This window comes from Macadamia integrifolia, chromosome 6, assembly GCF_013358625.1.
Source record: "Macadamia integrifolia cultivar HAES 741 chromosome 6, SCU_Mint_v3, whole genome shotgun sequence".
NCBI lineage: Eukaryota > Viridiplantae > Streptophyta > Magnoliopsida > Proteales > Proteaceae > Macadamia > Macadamia integrifolia.
Genome location: NC_056562.1, coordinates 26,544,070 through 26,564,674, shown reverse-complemented (window position 1 = coordinate 26,564,674; position 20,605 = coordinate 26,544,070). Strand labels below are relative to the sequence as shown.

The window sequence follows — 20,605 nt, the reverse complement described above, 5'->3', positions numbered from 1 at the left end:
GCCCGATTGTCCTTAAGGCCTTGAAATTATAAAACCTGTAAAAAGAGAGTAAAACCTAAGGTAACTCCATTCTAAATATGTAAAATGCATGTTTTACTGTACTAGATTTCACACATAAATGTGCTCATCAGAATTTCCCTACACTTAGACTTTGCTAGTCCTCGATCAAAACAAAAAGCAAAAGAATAAAAACAAAAAACCTAACTTACTTTCATAGGAATCACGGTCGCACTCAGCATGTGCAACAAGCCTTTAAACCCCTAGGTCACTCATAGTGGATGAGTTGTGTCTCGTGGGTGTTTGCAGTGAATATACACCCAAAATTCAGAATAAACAAATCCTAACATTGGCTAAAGGTAGGGCCCATACCGATCCGGAGCAAAGATAATTTCTCTTACAAGGGACCCCCACACTTGAACTTTTATTACCCTTTATCAATTCCAGGCACTAGCATATTTCTTAATTTGGAACTCACCTCGTCTCTTCCAAAACATCCTTATCTTAAGGTAAAATCACTTGTGAAGAAATAGGGAACCAATGACTAAGGCGTTGGAGTGTTTTTGACCAAAACATATTACCAAGCATCAATGACATTTGCACATTTTTTTCTCTTTTTTTTGCTTAATAAACTCTATTCTACTCCACTACTTTTGGCTTGAATGACATGGTAGAGCAAACACCAGACACCCAAGTTACTATTTAGCTTCACTTTTTGCATATGCCCACAAAGGCAGTGATGCTAGAGTTCCTTCAGAAGTTTCCTCATAAGGAATTTCGATCATGACACCACGCTTCCTAAGGCGCAATGACCTATCTAGTTCTAAGGGAATCAACTATTTTTCTTCTTTTTACTACATTTCACACTTCATTTAAAATTATGCATTTGTCAACTCATGCCAAATTAAAAAGAATGTCTCAACTCCAAATCAAAAGTACAAGGAACCCACAGACTTACATATGGTCCAACACCATAAAACAGGGGTCTCTTATTTTTTAAAAGAAGGTCCCATCTCAAGACACAAGCTTGTTTCTTTCTTCTCAACAGGGTTTTTATATGTTCAAAATGGGTACCTTAATCAAAACTTTTATTTTCATACATCAAGTAACCGAATGGTATGATCATTAGCCAAAAGCCAAAGTAGGACTTCATCCTTAGCAAGCTCAAAAATAAAAAGAAAAACAAACAAAACAAAGTGGAAAAAGCAAAAACTGGTTTCCCTCCCCCACACTTAAGTCATGCAATGTCCTCAATGCATGGAAAGATTTAAAAGCAAAGACAATGCAAGGGGGCCATACCTGATTAAAAGTTAGTCATCAGTGTAAAGAGGTTCATGGAGATCCATGACCTCTTCACTACCAGTAGTAGGAAACTCGAGGAACGGTTTCAAACGCTGACCATTAACCTTCAAAATTACCCCTGTTCCTGGATTCAAAACCTCCAGAGCCCCATAGGGATATACATTATGGACAATAAATGGGCCATCCCATCAGGATCTAAGCTTACCAGGTAAAAGATGCAATCGAGAATTGTACAGTAAGACCTTATCACCAATTGTAAAAGATTTGCGCAGAATGTGCTTATCATGGAAAGCTTTGGTCTTTTCCTTGTAAATCCTGGAACTTTCATAGGCATCATTCCTAAGTTCCTCCAACTCAGATAGTTGGAGCCTACGATGACTTCCCGCATCAAACAAATCAAAGTTGAGCTTCTTGATGGCCCAAAAGGCCTTATGCTCCAACTAAACTAGCAAGTGACAAGCTTTTCCATACACCAAATGGATTAGCCAAGGTCAGTCTTGAATACAGTCCGATGGGCCCACAAGGCATCAATGAGCCTAAGGGACCAATCCTTACAGTTGGGATTAATAGTTTTCTCCAAGATTTGTTTGATCTACTTAGTAGATACCTCCATCTGGCCACTAGTTTGGGTGTGATAAGGGGTAGATAACTTATGGGTGATCTCATACTTTTTAATTAAGGCCTCAAAAGGCCGATTACAAAAATGAGTACCCTTATCACTAATTATTGCACGTGGTGCATCAAAGTGGGAAAAAATATTCTCTTTGAGAAATTGGACCACCACTTTGTGGTCATTAGATTTACAAGGCATGGCCTCTATCCATTTAGAAACATAATCAACGGCCAAAAGTATGTACAAATTCCCAAAGAAATTAGGGAATGGTCCCATAAAATCGATGCCCTATACATCAAAAATCTCAACTACCAAAATAGGGTTGAGGGGCATCATGTTCCTTTTATTGATACGGCCAAAAGATTAGCAGGCAGGACAAGCCTTGCAAAAATCAAAAGCATCTCTAAAAAGAGGGTCAATAAAATCCGCATTGGAGAACCTTTGTGGCAGTCTTCTTAGGTCCAAAGTGTCCACCACATGCATAATCATGGCAAAAAGAGAGAATAGATTGTTGCTCATGATCAGTAACACATCGTCGGATAATTTGATCTGGACATATCTTAAACAAATAAGGATCATCCCAGAAAAAGTGCTTAACTTGAGAATGAAACCTATACTTATCTTGGGTGGATCAGTGATCTGGAGTCACACCTGAAACTAAGAAGTTGACAATGTCAGCAAACCATGGTTCACTAGACATTGTAAATAATTGTTCATCTGAAAAGTTCTCGTTGACTAGAGAATCGATAGTCAAGGAATTGGGAAGCCGAGATAAATAGTCTGCAACTAGGTTTTCAACTCCTTTCTTATCTCTAATTTTTAAATCAAACTCTTGCAAAAGTAAAACCCACCTAATGAGACGGGCTTTCGCATCCTTCTTCTGAACTAGGTATCTAAGAGTAGAATGATCAGTATACACCACTACATATGTACCAATTAAGTAAGACCGAAACTTTTCTAATGCAAACACAACAGCTAAAAATTCTGTTTCAGTGGTTGTATAATTGAGTTGTGCATCATTTAAGGTCCTACTAGCATAGAAAATGACAGTGGGCAACTTATTAATCCTTTGACTCAAAATCGCTCCTATGGAAAAATCCGAAACATCACACATCAGTTCAAAAGGTTCAGTCCAAACAGATGGTTAAACAATGGGTGCATTGGTTAACTCCTTCTTAATTTGTTTGAAGGATTCTAGGCACTCTTTAGAAAACTCAAAAGTTTGATCTTTGGCAAGTAATGAAGTGAGAGGTCGAGCTAACTAACTAAAGTTCTTAATAAATCTTCTGTAGAAGCCCACTTGCCCTAGCAAAGACCAGACGTCCTTAACAGATTGAGGAGGTGGTAAATTATTAATTAAATCCACTTTTGCTCTATCTACCTTAATTCCCTCCTTGGATATTATATGGCCTAAAATAATACCAGCGTTAACCATGAAATGACATTTCTCCCTATTCAAAACCAAATTCTTAGATATGCACCTTTTCAAAACTAGGGAAAGATGATGAAGACATTCAAAATAGGAATTTCCATGAATTGAAAAGTCATCCATAAATACTTCTAAGAATTTTTTGACTATGTCAGAAAAGATGCTCATCATGCATCGTTGGAACATTATAGGGGCATTGCAAAGCCCAAAGGGCATACGCCTGTAAGCAAATGTTTCATATGGGCATCTAAAAGTGGTCTTATGTTGGTCCTTTAAAGCAATTCAGATATGGTTATAGCTGGAATATCCATCAAGAAAACAATAGTATTCATGTCTAGCTAACCTCTCTAACATCTGATCAATGAATGGCAATGGGAAGTGGTCCTTCCAGGTTGTCACATTAAGTTTCCTGTAGTTTATGTACACTCTCCACCCTGATTGGATATGGGTTGAAATTAGTTCATTATTGACATTAGGAACTACAGTCACACCAGACTTCTTAGGCACTATATGAACTGGGCTTACCCATTGGCTGTCAGAAATAGGATAAATTATTCTATGATCCAAGCACTTTAGGATCTCTTTCTTAATGGCTTCCATCATCACTGGCTTAGCTCTTCTTTGGGGTTCCGTGGATGGTTTGGAATCCTCCATAAGATGTTTATGAGGTTGCACAATAGAAAGACTTATATCCTTGATATCAGCCATGGTCCAACTTAGGGCTTCCTTATTATCTTTTAACACTTTAAATAACTCCTCTTCCTGGCTAAAAGTCAAATTTGAAGAAATTATCACAGGAAGAGTCTGGTCAGGCCCTAGGAAAGCATACCTCAAATTAGATGGCAGCTCCTTAAGATCTAGCTTAGGGGGCTCAACTATAGAAGGTTTGGGAATGAAATTGGAAAGGGGTCCTAATGACTCCACAGGTGAGTGAAGACTCAAGACTTGAGAAAATAAATTCTCACTATCATCATCCAACTCATCCATACACTCTTGAAACTCTGAATCAAAATCAATATCAAAGTTGGTAACTAAATCATCAAAAAAATCAAAAAAATCCTCTAGCATATTGATCTCTTCTTCCATATGTGGTTGCTTGCCTATCCTAAACATGTTAAACTCAGTAGTTTGGTTATCAAAAGATAATCTTAGGAAATCATTCTAGCAATTGATTAATGCATTACTGGTAGCCAAGAATGGTCTTCCTAAAATTATTGGGATCTCATCCTTGGTTGAGAAGGGCTTGGTATCTAACATAATGAAATCAACAGGGAAAATAAATTCCCCCACCTTTAGTAAAACATCCTCAACCATCCCTTTAGCAATCTTAATAGACCTATCTGCCAACTGAAGAGTAGTTTCATTGACTTTCAATTATCCCAATTCTAGTTGCTTGTACACATGGTAGGGTAAAAGATTCGCACTTACTCCAAGGTCAAGTAAGGCATGCTCAATGTAGCTGTTGCCTATAACACAAGATATGGTAGGGCTCCCTGGATCCTTATACTTGGTTGTTATAGGCTGAGTATGGAACTAATGTTACCTGCCAAGAACGCTTTTTTGGGCACACTAGTGATACATTTGTGAGTACACAAATCTTTTAGTACCTTTACATAGGTGGGGATCTGGGATATGGCATCCAAAAGAGGGATGTTCACTTCTACTTTTTTGAAGACTTCTAAAATTTTATCCATGGAAGCAATCTTCTTTTCGTTTACTAAGCGATTAGGAAATGGGACAGGAGGAACATAAGGACTGTTAGGGATTTTCCATTTTTCAGAATAATCATTTTTGGTTTACTCAACCAAATCATCTTTAATTTCAAAAGAATTTTTAGGTTCATTAGATGAACTTGGAACAAGAGGCACACTTGTGTCCTCAACTGAAGGAGAGTTAACAGGAGTAATAGATGGGGAAGATTTAGGAACGCTCTATTGGTACTCTCTTCTAATCCTAAGGGCATAAACAATATTACATTGGTTAGAGGTCCCTTGTTGGGTCTGATCTTGTACTATATTCAGTGGTGCATTAGTTAGTGCTTGTGAACTAACAGGCTGATGATGCATAGGGTTAGGCTTTGGTTGACTGGGTAAAGTTTCTTTCTCCCTCTCACGCATAATTGAGATAACTTGGGTAAGTTCTCTCGTAAGATTTTGATGGCTTGTCATGAGGAGGGCCATATTTTTTTCCAAGTCACTTATTCTGCTTGCCTCTCTAGTGTTGGTAAACTCAGGGGGTTGCTGATAAGATGAAAGGAGAGGGGCCCTAGGAAAACTAGCCTAAGGTCCTACATTTAGCCTAGAAAAAGTATTTTGAGAAAAAGATTATTGTGCAAAGGGAGGCCTTTGGGGTCCAGGTTGACCTTGATTATGAAAATTGAAAGGCCCTACTTGGTTGCCCTGATTTTAGGAGAAATTTGGGTGATTTCTCCAACCTGGATTGTAGGTGTTACTATATGGATTATTCTGGTATAAGGAATTAAAACTATCATTAGAAGTGCCCCCAGAGGTGTTGGGGCATTCTTCAATGACATGTCCAAGGGATTGGCACTAAGCAAAAATCTTAACCAAATTGACTAATAATGGCTCTCTAGGAACAATAGCCTCAATCCTCTTGATTAGGCTATCCAAATGGGCTTCCTTGGTTACTATCCCATCCATAAAATATTCTTTCCCTCCTATGGTTCTTTTACTCTCTTGGGTTGATTCCCAGTCATGGGTTTTGTCAGCTAAGTCAAGTAAGAATTCCTATGCCTTTCCTTCATTTGTAAAGGATGTGAATCCCTCAAGGCACATAGACTCTATCATTTGTTTAGTTGGGTAATCAATACCCTCATAAATTATTTGACATAAATGTCATAAGTCTAGGTCATGGTGAGGGCATTCCTGGAGTAGATCCTTGAATCTCTCCATAAGTTTGAGAAAGGACTCACTAGTCTTTTGCCTAAACTGAAGGATATCACTTCTATGCTTATTAGTCTTATGAGTTGGGAAAAACTTCTTAAGGAAGACAACTGTGAACTGTTCCCATGAGGTTATGGAATTTGTGGGTAACCCATACAACCACTTCTTAGCTTGGTCTTTCAATGCAAAAGTGATAAACCTAAGCTTAACAGCATCATCAGAAAGTTGTTGGATCTTAATTAGAACACATACCTCTTCAAATTCCCTTATAAATAGGTATGCATCCTCAGAGGTCAACCCATGGAAGTGGGAAAACATAGTGATGTATTGAGATTTGAGTTCAAAATTATTGCCCTGGGCTTGTGGTAGAACTATGTAGGAAGGTTGGGCTGTTCTAGCAGGATAGAACCTATCTTTCAGAGATTTAGGTGGAGGGTTTTGCTGTTGGTCTCCCATATTGAAGGGTTTTAAAGAGAGCAAACGTATAGGGTCACTACTTGTTGGATCTCTTCTTTCTAACTAATTCTTAGTATTACGTACCCACCTAACACTCATGCAACAGAAAACTACCCACAACTAGAGTAAGACAAGCACAAAAGAATTGATAGCAAAACTTTTTTTTTTATTTTATTTTATTTTTTGGCTTTTTGGGAGTTTACCGACAGGGATCCGGGGTTGCTCAGGTCAATTCCTGAGGTACTACTATAGGGTGAAATCTGTCTTTATCATACTATGAGGCATGGCGACCTCCACCGTTACAACTATTGTTGCAAGTTGTTCTTCTCAGGAATTCAATAAAAGAAAATGAAAAACAAAACAAAGCAAACAAAGCACTCCAATTTACAAAAAGAAAGAAAAAAATAACATGGAACTGTCTCCCCAATAACGGCACCAAAAACATGTTTGAGATTTTAAAATGTAACCGCATGCGTACGGATCAGTGTAGCTACGGGTCGAACACAGGGAGAGCAGCCACTTTATTTTCTTGCTTCTTTTAATAATGCGAAAGTGAACCAATTAGTGATTGTGGTCTAATTCTAATTACCGTCCTAAACATATGTATCTAAAATAAAGTCCTAACCATTCGTCATCTAAGAATTTAAAGTCACAAGCCACGCAATTAAAATTAAATAAATAAATAGCTGAAAATAAACAACCCACACAATTGAAAAAAAAATAATAAAGAAAAAAAATTCTAAAATAAAAATAAAGTAAAAAAAAGGGGATAAAGCTAGAGAGAGACTCACAAGTAGGTTTCTCTACTTAGCTTGAGGGATGCATCATAATATGAGCTTCCGTACTTGACCAAAGAGTCACTCTTATAAGGGTTACTCTACTTGGCTTTAGGGCAAGGGCGACAATTAAAATAAAGCAATAAATTGATGGTTCTATGGCTAGGAGGGGCAAAGACAACACATACACTAGCCATGAACCTTGGGGGAAAGGGATAACAATAATGTAACGACTGAAATTAAAATCCTAAATTAAGAAAGAAAGGGTAGTCAGAAGAGGGAATGAGAGGGGGGGGGAGAGAAGACTACTGAAGGAGCCTACTTACTTGAACTTCAACTCTTGAACTGAAAACTTGATCGATTTGAGATACTACCAGTACTAAAAACCAGATCTGGAATAAACCAAATCTGAAATCTAGTACTAGAGAAAAAAAATCTGAAGAAAAAAAAATTAAACTTGAAAGACATGTTTCATAGCTTGTTCTTGTCACCTAGAACTAAGCCTAGAACTAGAACTTGAAAATTACAACTTCAATTGCTTAAATAATAAAAATAAAAGATTGAATAAAAAAAAGTGCTTGCATTAATTGAATAAAAGGAACTTACCAAAGTGTTTAAAGCATAAACCTAGAACTATAGCTAGAGAAAGAGAAAACTAGAGAAAGAGATAGAGCAACTAAAAAAAACCCCTAGAAGAATAATGAAGTGCCTCCTCCCCTTGTGTTATTTCTATTATATAGAGAATGGGGGAGGGAAGCTAATGATTTTAGCTTCTAAAAAAAAAGATTTTTTTTATCTTGTTGATGATGTGGAGGAGAGAGAAGATAGAGAATTGTAGGAAGTAGGGAATCTCTAATGATTTTGCTTCATTTTTCCTTCTTTTTTTTATTTATTTTTTCTCTCTCTTCTTCAAACGTGGGTAGCATCTTGGACGATTTTTTTTAATTATTTTTTTCCTTTTTTTCCTATTTTTTCCCTTTTTTCTATTTTTCTCTTTATTTCTCTTTCCTCTTGCGTAAGAAACCCTTTGGCCGACCTCCTTTGAGTGATGAGTAGGAGAGAGAAAATCTTCTAAAATGAAAATCTCAACAAAATGGTAGCTAAGAGGTTTGAACTTGAGACCTCCTAATAAGCAAAGGATTTTGCACACCACAACTCACCAACTATGCTAGGTAGTTGTTGTTACCAAAAACGAATCTTCAATCACTTAAGGATGTGGTCTATCGATCCTTGTTGGTGTTTAAAATATTCCTTGTACCTCTGGGACAACTGCAAACGCGCTGGTTCTGCATCTTGGTTTAGTTCTGATCCATTATTCTTTTTCTGGCCTGAAAAGAATAATCACTTGTACGACTGACCAAACAAATGTGTACTTTTAATTGAACACATCCATCTTGCTCAGAATTTCATCCTCTTTGTAACCTTGAAAAGAAATAAGACCTCTTTATTTGTAAAATTGGAGATATAGCGTCCGATAGTCCTTAAGGCCTTGAAATTATAAAACCTACAAAAAGAAAGTAAAACCCAAGGTAACTCCATTCTAAATATGTAAAATGCATGTTTTACTATACTAGATTTCACACATAAATGTGCTCATCAGCAACATTGAGGTGGTTTTTGGCTATAAGACCTCGATCCACCCACAAATATGATGGAAAGGCCTTTATCTATAGGTTCCAAAGTATGGTCAACTTCCTCTTCTTCTTCTTTCTTCTTCTTCCTCTTTTCCTTTCTTCTTCTTTCTCTCTCTTCTTTACTCTCCCACCAACAACTCATATTAATGAGGGAAAAGACAATTAATGTCTCCCCTTTTATACCTGGGCCCATAAAATATCTTCTAAATCTCGGGTGGGCTTCAATGGGAATAACCTCCCATAAAATTTTAGATTACATTGACACCCAAAAATACAAGTGCGTACCTTTACTTTTTGTATATGGCCTTGTGATACATGTAAGTGCAACGCTTGGGTGCACGTATTACACTTGGTACTCACTCGGTCATGTTAGGCCAACCTGAGTTCAAGTTCACCCTTGCTACCATATTCCATTTGGTACCTATGTCGGTTCTCTCCGGTTCAGCCCCTATATGATCAAACCATGTCAATGCGATTAATTAGACCGGGTTAAGAAAGTAGGGAATCACACCAATCATGCCGTAAAAGGGGGGATTGGAGGGCCAATTCACATCGTTCTTGCATCAAAGTGCAGTGTCCGACTGAAGGGGATAAGAAACACTAATCCACAACATAAAATTTTACTTTTTGAAAACATTTTTTCATAAATTTTTTGGGGCAAAATGGTCATTTCTTACCCTAAGCTCAAAATTCTCCAAGTCTAAAATGTCCAACAAGTAATCATTCTTGTGCCATCATTGTCGGGGTTGAAAAAATTAGGTGTCTGCCAATAGAGATATGCAACAACCACTGCCTAGGAGTTCCATCATTAGATGAAAAGGTGTTGTGCGCTTTAAATGGGTTGGACCAGAGCACACAACTTTTACATTCCCATACTCAATCTCTCACTAAGCTAGAAACTCAATTAGACCAGTTAGATGATGCTATTAGTAGGAGAGAAAAATGCCAACTACTAAGCCAAGTGGTAGAATATCCTAATAGTTAACAAAGTAACCGAGTTTTTCATAAACAAACTAAGGTAATCATGACTTTAAGGCATGGCCGAGTATTGGGAACCCCTGAATAGAAGTCCCCTGTAAAGGATTCTGAGGAAGAGGCAAGTTTAGAGCCAATTCCTGAAGCTCCTCAAGCTTCCAAGAACAATGATATTGAACAAGTTGGGGAAGGCAATAACCCTAATGTTTACATGCCTAAAGCCCCTTTCCCCTCTTTTAGAATCTCCTTCTTTTTTTTTTTTTTTGTATTTGACAAGAAGGGTTCAAGAATGGAAGAGATGATGAAATTGTTTAAACAAGTCTAGATCAACCTTCCTCTTCTAGATTCCATAAATTATATTCCAGCTTATTTAAGTTTTTGAAGGACTTATGGACTCAAAAGTGCAAGTTGAAGGCTCACATTCCAAAACATGTCCATCTTACTGAGCAAGTGAGTGTAATCCTCTCTGATCAACTTCCCTATAAGTTTAAGGATCTAGGAGCACCTCTCATATCTTGCACCATTGGGAATCTTCGCATTGAGCGTGCACTCCTTGATCTAGGGGCAAGTGTGGATAGTTTTCCTAGCTCGGTTTGTGATCAATTTGGGTTTGGAGAATTGAAGTCTACAATGGTTAGTCTCCAACTTGTTAATCGTTTAATCTATTATTTTATGGCTATCCTTGTTGGAAACCTCGGCCACGTAGCAGTGATGACATGGTCAGTTTGGGTGACGTACCCAAAAGTGAAGATGTGGCAGCGTTTAGTGTCACCGATAACATAACAAAGTAGCATGGAGTGGATTTATATATCCATAGTAGGTGATGCAAGTTTCTAGGTTAAAACTAATAAATTTGGCCTAATTACGTTTGGTAGTATTTTTGACAGTGAAAATAAATTTTTTAGAAGATGGTTTCTTCATAAAAAAATTTAGATTATAGTTTACCAAGTCCAATGCTTCTAAATTTGTTGCATTTTGATAATGTTTAAAGAAATTATGGCATCCACGGTCAAAAGATGGGTTTTGTGGCAGCTGAGGGTAGTTTTGGCATTGAAGATGAATTTTTTGAAAAAATACTTTCTACATGTAATGATATGACAAAAACGTAATCTTTCCAATGCTTTATCTATATGAGGAAGTTGTGACATCGGGAATGTTCAAGGGTATTATGGTCATTTGGAATTATTGAGTCAGACGATTGAGTCTTATAGAAAGTTGTAGAGCGTCGAGTCATGGTTCCAACGCTTTTCATTTCCACTCAATTGGAGTTTGTATGAGAAAGTTATGAAGGTTTTCGCAGGATTGATGCAAAAAATCTGATCCAACATACTCAAATAGCTCTTAGCTAGTGTAGGGTTTTTTTGAACTTCTTTTGAAATTTCAGGGGGCTGATTGCAATTTTTTAAAGGCTAAAGGGGCTGATTTGTGTTTTAAAATGAAGAGTGGATTCGGTGTAGTGCGTGTGCATAGAAGCTCTCATGAGATCAGATCTGCAAGAATCTAATCTGACGGCTGGTATTAGTTTCAACTTTTTGAACAAGGAGACAAGGCTCTTTAAAAGGTGCTGCCACAACTAATGACATTTAGATAACTAAAAGATGGCTGACCCACCTACATCAGCATGATGTCAGTAGGTCCAATCAATGCTTTAAAGATTCTCATCTTATGGTGCTAATTTATTAACCGTTTGATGAATCTAATAGCCGATATTAAAAGACTCATGTGATCCTAGATCTAGGGCTAGATCTACTCCGTTGTTGCATGCCGCCAGCGTGCGTCACACCTATGCTCTGAAGATTCCATTTCTGGACTTCTAATTAGCTCAACTTCAAAAGGCCATTTCTCCCTCATCCCAATTCCGAGCTCTACACACCAGAGGGAAGAGATTAGGTAGAGGGGTTGCAGAGGTGGCCAAGAAAATGATTTGAAGCTCATGGAAGGATTAGGCTTTGAAGGCAAGACTTCCATCATCTTGCACTTGAGTTCATAGCCTCCATTAGAGGCTTAAGAAGTTGCTGGAAACCAAGGTAGCAAGCTCCATTGGTAGTTTCCAAGAGAAAGAAAAAGAAAAGGGAAGGGAAGAGAAGAGAAGAAGAGGGAATAGAGAAGAGTGAAGAAAAAGGAGGAGAAATAGGGAGAGGAGTGTGTGCTTGTGACTACCATTGTTGAGCCATTAGAGCTCTAACAAAGGAAGAGAGGAAGTAGAAAGAAAGAAAAGAGAAGAGGAGAAGTATGTGTGCCATTGATAAAGCTACGGTGAGCTTCCACAAAGGAGGAAAGAAAAAGAAAAGAAAGGAAAGGAAAGGAAAAGAAAAGAAAGAAAAGAAAGAGAGATAGAGATAGAGAATATTTGTATCACACACTCACTGCTAGAGTAGTTCAGACACAGACTGATTCGGGTTCCATAGTGCACTTGAAGATTCCAATTTTTTCATCTACTAGTGAACATATTGTAAGCTACTCTACACTCATCGAGTTGTGCATTGATTTACTCTATTTCCATTCTATACTTGGCTAGGTTATGTTGCTATAGACCTATGCTATGTGGGATATCATTGTAGGGCATTGTTATAAGCCTAAACTTATTTCTGTAATTGGTGTTCAGTGGGTGCTAGACACAGGGACAATGTGTTCCTTGGCAGTTACCAACTAAACATATCTACCATGGGTATGACTTCTCAAATTGTTTTAGAAATATTGAGGTGAAGAACTAGCTTTTGAAGTCAAGGGTGGAAACTAGGAATGTGTTCCCTTGGCTATGGATGTAGTCATAATTACTATTGACTAAATGTTGAGCCCGATAGTGGGCATTACTTCGTGCATATAGGCAACTTTCCAAAGCATGTATCTCTTTTGTTGTGGTCATACATATATGCTTTGTGTATTAGAGTGGTTAGTTTCAGGATGGGTGTATACATCTGGTAGACCTGGCCATTTGGTGGTACAGTGTGGATATGCATACGACTGTGAATGTGTTAGACAGTGATTGCCGTGTGGGGTTTGTGAGATAACTCTGAGCAATAATACAGTTCATGTGAGTAAGTTTTGTGCAGTAGTAAGAATTTTTAGTAGTACACATAGCAGCTCTAGGAAACATCAGTAGATTGTGCAAGTATCTATTGAAGTGCAAATAGTGATTGCCACATTTGGAGGTACAACTGAAAAATAAAAAAGGATTCCATACATTGATTCACCCCCCTCTCAGTGTCAACTAGGACCCAATAATTGATGTTAGAGTCAGGGCTCTTGTGATAGCTTAACAGCTCAGAGTGATCTGGTTGGTTAAAGATGGTTATAGGTCACAGGTCTACTTTTGGAGCTCCTATATCTGATGGATCGGAGTTTATATTTTGAAGGAGATTATCGAAGTCATACATTGGCTCATTAGGATATGATCTATGGAGTGCAATGATTAATGGGAGTGCAGACTCCAGTATTGACTCTGGGGCTATAGAAATTATATTGGATGGATTGGCAGACAATGTGAGTGTCAAAGTCAGTTCATACACATCAGCTAGGGCTATATGGGAGAGACTATACAACCTATATGGAGATGAGTCAGCATTCAAAGTAGACCATTTAGCTGAGTTAGAGTCTATATCAAAGGTTGAGAGCAGATGTTTAGATGAGTGCTCCACCAATGGATTTGAGTGTGTTGAGGCACAGGTTAACATGGTTGGAGAGATGACTACAGGTCAGGATGAGATCACATTTAGTTTGAAAACACAGATAAGGAATGTAGCTTCATCATTGTAGTATTAGAAGCATAGGTCATCAACAAAGATGAGAGATGTAGCAACCTTGAAGAGGTAGTCACTGTTTTGAGGGCATGGTTATCAGAGTCTGAGACTTAGCTTAGTAGGCAGGGTCAAATGTGTAATAGGCATGAGGTAGAGACCACAATCCTTTAGATTTAGTTAACAAAGTTAAAGAGGAGCAAATTAGCCACCCCACTTGTAGTTGTTGAGACTGACAAACATCCAGCTTAGATTGTGAGTTGTCAAAGGTCACCAATCATCAACTCTGGTTCTATAAGGAAAGCTACAGAGACAATTGAGATTAGACCATAGAGATAGACTACAGGAAAGACATAGAAGAGAGCTCAAACGAATATAAAGCAGAGGCATAGTAATAAGATGAGATCTTATACACATCAGACACAATGTGGAGGTAGTCCATAAGATACGGAGAGTAGGGGTATAGGCTAGTAGACAGGGAACAAAGACAAAGTGTACAGTGGCCAAGTTGGTGGTTATGGAAATTTTGATAGAGCTTATCAGCAGAGATCAGTTGAGCAAGGTAAGTTCAGCATGTTCAGTCATCACAAGCCTAAATAGGTAACTTCTCAGTAGAGGTAGATAATTTCCATCAATAGGCATAATGTTCTACCGAGCTTGCATAGGCAATCCCTAGTAATATGATCACACTTTCATGGGTATTGTCACAGATGTAGTGGATATAGGCATAGGAGAGTTGAGTGCACATCCAAAGCAGATCCCAGCTATAGAGAAAAGATTCCTATAGCACCACTGTGCATACAACTAGTGAAGTGTCTTAGATGTCATCAACTTGGACATTGGGCTAAGCATTGTAAGGCATTACTCTCCCCTCAGCTAGTACAAGAGGAGAGAGACTATCAAATCTTTAGAACCAAAAGGTTAAGAAAAGGTTCTAGAAGGAAATTTAATGAGAGGCAGTCTAAGAAGCATCAACCATAGTCTAGTGACCAGTCTCAAGTGGCTTCATGTAGTGTGTGAAAAATAAAGGACACACAGAAGATACATGCATCATTCAAACCGAAAAAGTAAAAGGGTAAGGTAGCAGTGAATAGAATCTATAGAGCAAAGGTAGATGTCAGTTCTACAGTTATGCAGGAAAGGTTTATAAAGGAAAGGTCATCTATTGGGATGGCAACAGAGAGATCTATAGTTGTTTTGGTTGGACAAAGACAGAGACTAAAAAAGATTGTGACTAACAGAGAGGCAGACAAAATGGGAGAGCTTCTAAAAGGAAGCACATGCAAAGGACCAAGGCAGTTGGTTAGTTGAGATGGAGAGAGAGGCACACAGAGGAGTATGCGGTTACACCTGCCACCCTCACATCAAGTAGACAAGGTGTGAGAGTGGGCACACCTCCCAAGCACTAGGTGCATCTGTGTGCACAAGAAGAGAGGGAGATCACTAAGTGTTTATTAGTGCCCCCAGTAGGACTCAAATTATGGAAGCAGAGTTCCTGCAGTTGTAACTTGATTAGAGACACCAGTTGATACACAATTCCTTTGAATGACTGCATCTTGATAGAGCAATCATCAGATTGGTAATTCAATGTTAGTCAAAGGACAAAGTAATTGAGGATGTGATGGTCAGAGGTATGCAGTTGTGATTATGACAGAAAACAATTAGATTTTGTGTGCATCAGTTTGGGTTAAAGAGTCATTTGGTATCAATCTCAGAGGTAGTTGTCAGAGTGCATTTTTGTGTGACCATGGTGATTGTTTGACTTTGACAGAGTTGAATTTTTCAGCACTAGTGACAGAGAGAATGGTATGTTGTGTTGACTAGATGCAGAAATTTATGACAGGAAGTTGGTGAATTGAGCAGTTGCGTGCTGTAATTTGTTGTTGATGGTGTATATCCAGTTGAGGCAACACTTATATTGATGAGCAGTGTTGAAGTGGCTATGAGGTCAGTTGAGCAATTAAGATTTTAACTCATAAGATAGGAAAGATGCGTATGGGTACTCCTATATAGTTTGAACTCTCACATCTGTAGGATTGGAAAGATGCGTAGGGGCACTCCTATAGATGCTTATATTCTACACTGGAAGAGATTGCTTCAGAGAGATGTTCTATTAGATGGAGCTTATACATTTATCATAATTTTTCTTTTTTTGCTTTAAGACAAACACACAAGGAGGTTCTTGCAATGTCTTTGGCATTAAAACCAAAGAGGGTGTTTGTATATTCAGAGGAGGAACACAAATTAAGTATAGAGGTCTTCCAGTTACAAGGATGACTTTTGTAGAGATTTTACAATGAGGATGCAAGATGAGTTTGAGATGTCAATGTTGGGAGAACTATCATTCTTCTTGGGTTTACAGATCAGTCAGAAGAAGGAAAGTATCTTCATATCTCAGTCCAAGTAGGTGAGAGAGATCTTAAAGAGATTCACAATGGAGGATTACAAGCCAGTTAGTACATCTATGATGATTGGGTGTAAGTTGGGTAAGGAAGATGACTCCCCATCTAGTAGGCATGACATCTTACAAGCTGTGTGCATGATAGCTAGATTCTAAGCAGGATCAAAGAAGACACACATGGTAGCAGTGAAGAGAATTTTAGTTATCTGAAAGGGACTAGTGAGTTTGGGTTATGGTATCTGAAAGTCAAGAGCTTCAGTTTGTCAGCTTTCTCAGATGCAAATTGGGTAGGTTGTGTGGATGACAAAAAGAGCACTAATGATGGTGCATTCTATTTGGGGAGCATCTTAGTGGCTTTTAGCACAACAAGAAGCAACAGTCAGTTTCTCTTTCAATAGTAGAGGCAGAGTACATTGCAGCTACATCCTGTTATACATAAGTGTTGTGGATGAAGTAGATGTTGAAAGATCTAAGTGTCAAGGTTGAGCAACCAGTGCCACTATATTGTGATGATACGAGTACCATTAACATCTCTAAGAACCTGGTGATACATTCTAGAATGAAGCACATTGTCATCCGGTATCATTTCTTGATAGACAAGGTGATGGAAGGTGAAGTAAGGATGGAGTTTGTTCCCACAACAGAGCAAGTGGATGATATCTTTACTAAACCACTTCTCTAAGATCATTTTGAGTTCCTTAGACAGAAACTAGGAGTGGTGGTTCTTTCCTAGTATTAGGGCTTTGGGATAGGGGCGAGTTGCTTGATGTTACTATCCCTGTAATGGACTCATGGGGAGTCCATTGGTTCCACCCTTTGTACTTGTTGTCAAAGGGGAAGAGAGTTACTCATCGAAGCTTTGGAGTGTATTGGTGTTGAGGTGGTTGCCAACAACTCTAAAGGGGGAGACTGTTGTTTTATGGTTGTCCTTGTTGGCAACCTCGGCCATGTGACGGTGATGACATGGGCAGTTTGGATGATGTACTTGAAAGTGAAGGCGCACAGCGTTCACTATCACTAATGAGATAACAAAGTAGCATGGAGTAGATTGATATATCTATGGTAGGTGGTGCGAGTTTCTATGTCAAAACTGACAAATTTGGCCTAAGTACGCTCGGGGGTATTTATGGTAATTAAAATGAAATTTTTGACAGTGAAAATGAATTTTTTGGAAAACAATTTCTTCATGAAAAAATTAGATTGTAATTTATCAAGTCCAACACTTTTGATTCTGTCACATTTAGATACCGTATGAAGAAGTCACAACATCCACGGTCAAAAGATGGATTTTGTGGCAGTCAAGGGTAGTTTCGACGTTGAAGATGAATTTTTTAGAAGAAACTTCCTCCATGTAACGATACAAAAAAAATTCAATCTTTCCAATGCTTCTAATTTCATCGTATTTTGATTCTATATAAGGAAGTTGCGACATCAGTAAGGTACAAGGGCATTATGGTCATTTGGCATGGTTGAGTCAGACGATTGAGTCTTCTGGAAAATTGTAGTGCATTGAGTCTTGGTTCCAATGCTTTTCATTTTGACTCAATTGGAGTTCGTATAAGAAAGTTATAAAGCTTTCCACAGGATTGGTATGAAAAATCCAATCCAAAATAATCAAATAGCTCTCGGCCAGTGCAAGGTTTTTTGGAACTTCTTTTGAAATTTCATGGGGACTAATTGCAATGGATTCGATGTAGCACATGTGCATAGAGTTTCATATGAAAACCCAAATCCTTAAGATCTCATGAGATCAGATATACAAGAATCTAATCTGACGGCTGGTATTAGTTTCAACTTTTGAAAAGCAAGGAGACAAGGCTCCTTAAAAGTTGTTGCCACAACCAATGACATTTAGACAACTAAAAGGTGGTTGAAGTGCTTGCATCAGCATGATATTAGCAAGTCTAATCAATGCTTTAAAGATTCTTATCCTATGGTGCTGATTCATTGACCATTTGACAAATCTAATGGATGATATTAAAAGATTCATGTGATCCCAAACTAAGGCCAGATCTACGTATTTGTTGCGAACGCTGCTAGCATACAGCACACCTAATCTTCGAAGATTCCATTTTTGGTTGGTCCAACTTCAAAGGGCCATATCTCCCTCATCCCAACTCTGATTTGGGTGATTCAAGTTGGAGATTCTTCAGAATTCCAAGCTCTACACACCAGAGGGAAGAGATTAGGCAGAGGGGTTGCAAAGGTAGCCGAAAAATGATTTGAAGCTCATGGAAGGCTTAAAGTTTGAAGGAAAGACTTCCATCCTCTTGCACTTGAGTTCATAGCCTCCATTAGAGGCTTAGGAAGCTACTGGAAACCTAGGCAACAAGCTCCATTAATAGTTTCTAAGAGAAAGAAAAATAAAAGGGAAGAGAAAAGAAGAAGAGGGAAATAGAGAAGAGCGAAGAAAAAAGAGGAGAAATAGGGAGAGGAGTGTGTGCTTGTGACTACCATTGTTGAGCCATTAGAGCTTTAACAAAGGAAGAGAGGAAGTAGAAAGAAATAAGAGAGAAGAGGAGAAGTGTGTGTGCCATTGACAAAGCTACGATAAGCTTCCACAAAGGAGGAAAGAAAAAGAAAAGAAAGGAAAGGAGAGGAATGGAAAAGAAAGAAAAGAAAAGAAGAGAGAGAGAGAGAGAGAGAGAGTATCTATATCACACACTCACTAACAGAGTGGTTCAGAGACAAACTGATTTGGGTTCTACAGTGCACTTGAAGATTCCTATTTTTCCATCTACTTGGGAGAGGTTGAAGATTCCAATAGATAACCAGATTTCCCAGTTCTAGCTTGGAAACCAATAATTAGAGACATTACAGGGTTGTAAGCTACTCTACACTCATTGAGTTGTGCATTTGATTTACTGTATTTCCATTGTATGCTTAGCTAGGTTATATTGCTATAGACCTATGCTATATGGGATATCATTGCAGGGCATTGTTATAAGCCTAAACTTATTTTTGTAATTGGTGTTCAGTGGGTGCTGGACACAAGGACAACGTGTTCCTTGGCAGTTACCACTGCCTAAACATATCTACCATAGGTGTGGCTTCTCAAATTATTTTGGGAAAACTGGGGTGAAGACCTAGCATTTTGTAAGTTAAGGGTGAAAACTGGGAATGTGTTCACTTGGTTGTAGGTGCAGTCATAATTAATATTGAGTAAATGCTGAGTCCGATAGTGGGCATTACTCTGTGCATGTAGGTAACTTGCCAAAGCACGTATATCTTGTGTTGTGGTTATGTATATGTGCTTTGTGTATTGGAGTGGTTGGCTGCAGGATGTGTGTATACATCTAGAAGACCTGGCCACTTGGCGGTGTAGTGTGCATGTGCATACGACTATGTACTTATTAGACAGTGATTTCCATGTGGGCTATGTGAGATAGCTCTGGGCAGCAATATAGTTCATGTGAGTAAGTTCTGTGCAGCAGTAAGAATTGTCAGTAGTATATATAGCAGCTTTGGGCAGCATCAGTAGATTGTGCATGTATCTATTGAAGTCTACGTAGTGATTACTACATCATATAGTATAGCTAAAAAATGAAAAAGGATTTGGCTCACTGATTCACCCCCTCTCAGTGTCAACCAGGACCCAACACAATCAAAATTCCTAGAGAATTTATTAGTTAAGGTTGATGAGCTCTATTTTCTTATAGATATCCTTATTTTTTACATGGAAGCACTTATTAATGGAAAACCACAGTTGATAATCTTAGGATGTCCATTCTTAGCCACTACCATGTATGCATCAATTGTAGATTAAGTGCAATGGACATTTCTTTTGGTAATAAGAAGCTTTGATTGAATATCTTTAATGCTTTGTTAGGGCCCTAACGTGAGGATGAGTGGTTTTCCTTTGATGTGATAAAAATGAGGTGGTAGTAGAGTGCACCTTAGTGATATTAGCAGATGACCCATTACAGTAGTGTTTGACCTGTAGAAATGTAACCCTAAAACGATCTAGAAGATAATGAAAAAATATAAGAACAAACAATGCACACAGATTTACGAGATTCAACAAGATTGCCTATGTCCTCGGTGAGATGAGATCCTACTTCACTATTAATCGAGAATAGGGTTATAGTGCTTGTCCCTCACACCTCTCAGTATTGCTTGTATTACAGAGAAAGAAACCCTCACTACAAATATATATAGTGAAAAACCCTAATCCAAAAATTACAAAACTACCCTCAAATAAAAAATTCGAGGCACCTACACTAGTACTCCCTAGATTAAACTGTGACGGAATACAAGATATCATACACCAACAATCTCCACCTTGGCTTGAATTCTATCGATCCTCGTGTAAAGATAACCTATCAACATCTTCATCCCCGTACCTCATCAGAGGTATAAACTCGCACCTATTTGGTGCGTCC

The 20,605-nt window shown here is 38.3% G+C and overlaps 1 non-coding gene across 1 annotated transcript; it reads left to right on the top strand.

The window, feature by feature from the left end:
- Positions 1-6,206: 6,206 nt before the first annotated feature.
- LOC122082919 lies at positions 6,207-6,313 on the top strand. The gene has a single exon (XR_006141459.1). It is a non-coding gene; the product is annotated as a small nucleolar RNA R71 (small nucleolar RNA).
- Positions 6,314-20,605: the final 14,292 nt, after the last annotated feature.